Source organism: Labrus mixtus, chromosome 5, assembly GCF_963584025.1.
Source record: "Labrus mixtus chromosome 5, fLabMix1.1, whole genome shotgun sequence".
NCBI classification, from domain to species: domain Eukaryota; kingdom Metazoa; phylum Chordata; class Actinopteri; order Labriformes; family Labridae; genus Labrus; species Labrus mixtus.
This window is the reverse complement of record NC_083616.1, coordinates 17,297,610-17,303,679: the sequence shown is the minus strand read 5'-3', so window position 1 is coordinate 17,303,679 and position 6,070 is coordinate 17,297,610.

Genomic DNA, 6,070 nt, shown 5'->3' with positions numbered 1-6,070 from the left:
TTTAAAAGTCAAATGTTAAGATTATACCAGAAAGAGACATGTATCAATGAGGCAAATTAAAATGTGTCCCTTTTTGGTGGATTCTGGGTGGTGCTCAGCTTCCCATGGCTCCAAGAAAAATCGTTTGGGAACCTAGATGCAAACTTAATCAATCACTGCTCAAAAGAGGAATTTTTGAACTTTATTTCCAATGAGTTAAGAACAATAACTTAATTGATGAATGTTTTGACATTTTGCTTCACAAGAACACAGATGCATCCTCTCTCACAGTTTGGGCACATTGAATTTTCTCTTGATACAAAGGCCAGAGAGAAATTAGCTTTTTTTTTACAATTGTTAAAAGCATAAACACAACTGCAATTTGCCCTTTCTACTCAGACCCCTAGACATACTATCAAGAAGAAAGCGTACACTCAGTGACCGGGGACTAATAGAATCTCCAGCCCTGTGAAGAACCATTCGCTCCTTTTTTGTTATATTATGTGTGAAAAATGAAACTCAATGTCTGGATGTGATCATGGTCTAGACAGCAGACTGGGTGACTCATGGAAATGATATGTCTCCAAAGACATGAATAAAGCGTACATGTCTCTTTTGGGGTCCTGCAAAATGGCCCTTGAGAAAATGCAGATAGAATTTTATGGAAAAAAAGCAGTGATAGGACAAAATTGCTTATACAGAATGCATATTTTAACCCCTGCAATTAATTCAAAATGTTTAGCAGCTGAATGGTGCATAAAAGACAGTATACCTCTTTCAAATCACAGTAGATCTTGTCATGAAACAAGGACAATGAAGAAACATTTATGGAAACAATTATCATGGGTTGACCAACATAATACTGTAAGAGTTCCACCAGTCTTGGTCATGTATGGTTATGAATCATTCCTATACATTTGTAACACCACATCAGTATCTTTCTTCTTATACTGCAACATTTGAGATATCTTAAAAGAGCAAAAGTAGTCCAAGAGGGTAGTCAATATTTGTCTCTGTATCTGGTCACTGAGTGTTTATATAATACAAAGAGGTAAAATAATCAAGCTTTTCAGCAAAGTAGACTGAGAAGAAATCAGAACAAACAATAAGACTTTAAGGATGGTGTCAGAAATCGCTCACTTGATACATACCACTATATTCCGGTCAGAGCTCTGTGTAAAAAGAAAATCTGTACCGTACAAACTCTGAGAACTCAAGTTAAACAAATTCTGCAGAACTCGACACCACAATTACGGCTAGAACAAATGTATTAGTAAATAGTGAATGATTTCAGACACAACCCTGTTCTCCCCCTTGGAGATAAGTGACACATTTTCATAATTTCTCATCTATAAAAAAACAATTAAAAAAATGGTTCACAATATAACCATGTATTTTTTGAAGATCAACAATTTAACAACAGTATGATTTATGACAAAGAAGTGTGCACGTTTTCACAGATAATGATCCTTTCAGGATTAATAACTCTACTCTATCATCGTTTAACAGCTGAAGACAAACCCTGTTTTTTATCCAACCCACATTTAATAGCAAAATAACTGTTATTTAAAAAAAATGAGGTACATAATTAACTGCCAGGACTTCAGAATTTAATTTAAGTTTTTTTTATTTTATTTTTTTACACAAATTAAGTACTTACTAGAACACGATTCAAAAAATAAAAGGGGTAGATTGTAATAGTCCTTGTTAAAATGGCTCAAAGCTATGAATAATAGCTAAATTTGTAGTCTTCCTTTCCATTTTTCAAACAGGATTTGGCTCGAATGAGTCACTATGTGGGGCATGGTTCGTTTGTATGTTATTCTTGTTCCAAATAACCTGTGTGTGAATCATTGACTGATCTTGTTGAAAGTATTTTATATTAAACTTTCTAGTCTCGACCTTTCACTACTTACATAACAGCTGCTCTACACTTCATTGGAGATCATCTCTGGTCATTTATCTTATTTGAATCATTTTATACCACTTCTGAGTAAAGCTTAGTCCGTTTTCCTGTTATCAAAAGTTATAACCCTGACTAAAAATAAAAGTTTAGAAATGTGTTACATTTAATCTAACAGATTTGACTTTTTGCAGATCCTTATTGGCATAAATTCTACTGACAAGTGGTTGAACAGATAGGCCTATTGAAAATGCAAACTACTTTTCTTTTTTATTATATATTTGAATACCTAGTATTTTAAGATCTGTTTATACAGGTTCCTTACTTATTTTGGAGTCTGGGTTGGTTTGGAAAACTGAGTGATAAGATTGGGCCCCGTCATAAATGAGCCGAGTTACAGCCTTACAAAAAACAAAGTAAAAAAAAAAAAAATAGTTGAGCCAGATACAACTGTGGCTTCCACATAACATCATCTGGTGAGTGGCTGTGTTGACCATAATTGCATTGTTTACCTCACAATCAGTGTGACAGGAGATTAAACTGTTTCTGCCAGGATTACTTTACATGGATTTAAGGTCTTGTCTCTTAAATTCGAAAAAACTGTTTGCAGTGTTATGACGTGTGTGAAGCCTTTAAACTAAGCACTCTTTTTGTCCAACTGTAGCGGATGAATAATTTGTCTTTGTCTCACTAGCACCTGAAAAACACACTCTGACCAATGCACCCACTGCTGTGTTGAAAACAGGGCTGTTTTTCTACATGAAACCCCACAAAGGCAGAATATATGCATGTTTTCAAGATGATCCATTTCTCTGTGTAACGTAAACGGGACAAGATGTGTTTTTCAATTTGTTGCCTCGTTCAGGCGTAAAACAAAACCATGTTCAATATTGTCACCAGGCTAGATTCTTTGTCCTTTTCCATCAGGTAAAAGATAAAATAATATTTCATTATGGGAGTTTACTTTTTCCCACAGGCACAGCAGTTTTCATCATATTAAATCTTTTCTTTTTCGTTCCCTTTGTATTAAAGTAAATTACATCCCATTATATGAATAGAAAATAGTCACAAGAGCACCACAAAGTAGTGGCATTCACAAGCTTTTCTTAATACTCCTAGAACCTTGACTTCAAACCTCGCAGCAATATTTTGTGCAGACAATCACAGAGGTAATAGGTAATGTGATGAATAGCCCTTCACAAATACATAGGACACCATTAACTTCCATGCTCAGTGAAAAGAAAAAAAACCCTGCTATCTTAGTTCCTGTGTAAAACTGCGATCAGCTTTTTGTGTCCCTACAAATAAATCTTTAAAATCTTTTACTTAACAATATCTAAGAACATGTAGGTGCAGACACAACAAACAAACATGCTAGTACACAAAATATTGGCATGCAGACTTAACAAAGGGACAGAGTCTTTAGATCCCTGAACAAAATAAGTTCACAGTTATTAATCCATATTTCACAGGAAATAAAATGTTGTTCTTTTTTCACCACAGGCACCAACAAGTACAAATTCATTACATTCAATACTGGAGTTTCACACTTAATTGTTTCTCTGTTAAATCAGTCAAAAGCAATACAAATGCCATGTAGGAGTCTTCTACTGTTTTAGGTGGCTGTTGATACTCCTGACTTTGCCGGCGGAATAAAACTATTGCAAGTGGTGGCAGAAAACTTAAAGAAACCGTTTGGAAGCAAAAACAACATATATTTTTTTAAATTACAGTTTAAAACCTTGTTTTTATCTATACATTTTGAAGTTAAAAATGAAAAGCTGTTGAGTATAAAAGTTGGCATTGGTTAAAGGTTATTGTTAAACATATTCATTTGGAAATCAGTGCCAAAACTCATATATTACTACACCCCATTTCTAAACAATCCCCATATATAGCTAAGAACCTTAAAGGCAAAGGTTCAAAGGCTGTTTTTTGTGCTGTGGCCTGGTCTTAAATTCTTAAAATATATTTGTTCTAAGACTGGATTACTGTGTGCTTGTCCTGCTTTTGAACTGGTTCTTGGGTTGCATAATATTTAGTTCTGTTTCTTCATTTAAAAGTATACAATAACCAAATTACATTAAAGGAATAAAGGAACTCAGATTTCTGATTCAATTAAATGCTATCAAACTCTAACCATTATGAATGACCTGTAATGCGTTGTTGCATTCATGCCGCTCACAGATGCACTCAGTATGTTCAGAGGCCCATACGAATTGCAACTAATTATAAGCAGGATAAATGAACAAGCCTCCCAGATGGTCACTCAGCCAGAAAATCACATATAGCTGCCAGGACGTATAGAAAGACAAGAAATAGCTATCACTCTGACTGAGTATGAACTCTAAGTGAAATTGAATGGGGAGATGTGAGCTGGCTCTTTGAAAATGTCAGTAGACAACTTGTCAAATTAGCATCTACTAATAATTATAAGTGTCAGTTTTCTTTGATTGATGCTGAATCCAATGTTGTTTTCCTCTGACGGCTACACTGGCTGAGATCTCTGTGCAGAGCTATTAATAAAATCAACATTGAAGCCCCCTTGAGCTGTTCAGTTGAACTGGCACTCCTTTACATTTGACCTTTCAAGCCACACACAGACAGATTAACTGCCAATTCACACAGCATCTGGCTGGGTCCACTCGGTCTATGTCCAGAGCTTCAGACTTATGGCTCTGTTTTCTTGGGTCTATCGTTGCCAGAGCAGACTTAAACTCTGCCAATACTCATTTGCATGTATTAGTTTGATAGAAAGAGAATAGTGAGTGAGTGAGTGAGATGGCCCAAACATCTGCCCAAAGTGTCCTACTGCTCTTAATCAACAATAATACTGAGTTTTGATGCAGTCGCATCCATAATACAGTTTAAACATTCAGATTAAGTCAGATAATGGAACCAGTTTGTAATTTGAATGCGTCCCACATTATTTTCACCATCAGTCATTTCCAAGCTGTTAAGCTTAAAATAACATCATTATTCTACAATCAGGAAAAAATGATATCATTACAGATTAACCTCATCAGAGATCCGCTTGGAAATGAGATGATTAACGATAAGGTAAGATGCACCATGTTTGTCATTATTAGGTACAGCTACTATACAACATGCCTTTCAAATGAATCGTTGTTTCTATGATTGTAAGTAGACTAAATGTCAGCAAAACTAACTAATAAAGCTAGATGCTCCACTACTGAAACATTGTTGGTGAACATTTAAAAAGCACAGAGGGAACATGGTGCTGCTACAGTATACTGGTTGAAAGCTCGGAGTACAGGAAAATGTTTTTAATCTATTAAAGATCTTTATAACAAGAAATTGAAAATTCCACTATAGACTGTAAAAAACATATTTTCATATACGGAAAGATCTAATTTCTCGGCAACGGTAGCAGACAGAGCAAAAACTGTTGATCCACCCCTCCCAGTGTGAAAAGAGCTGCTTTTTCTGTACATGTCATTAAAGGCAGCATAGAGGTAGCCTTCATGCTACTATAAACACACATTGGGGAGTCTTATGAGATTTGGCACTGATTCATGACAATACTAATGACTCAGCTGGAAAATACAAACTGGTTTTCAATTATGTTAAACCGAGCTGAAAGTGCCCCACACAAATGAGTGTACGGAGTATTTACTCTTATAGTTTACAAGCCCATTCAATGGTTGCCTTCAGTTGTCTTCAGAAACATTTGAATGTGGTCATGCTCCAACTCCCATTTGGCTAAACAGGATGTTGTCATTCACTGGTGAGGTGGCAACGACTCATGTTAAAACAAAAACATATGAAAACTCTGGTATTGTAACATCGCTTTGTTGATAGAATGAACCCCATCTGAAGCACTCTAATAGTAATGACAACAACTGACAACAGGCCAGTTAATGGTCTGATAACATCTGAAGTGAGGATGCATACATGAACTTATACTGCTTGTGAACACCTTGCACCCCTGAGACAATTTTCTTTTTGTGTGACATGATTTGTTTTAACATCATCATCCTGTAGCTTCCTGTCACTTCAAAGCTTTAAAAACCTAGCTGTACCTTGAACATTTCATGCTTTGTTTCCTTAAATTAGCTTAAGTGTCTGTTAAGTGCCTCTCTTTATTTTTCCTGTTCACTCTGTGTGTCTATGCTGAAGAAAGAGGAACAGCACAGTAGCTGTCTTGCAAACATAAAACATGTTTCC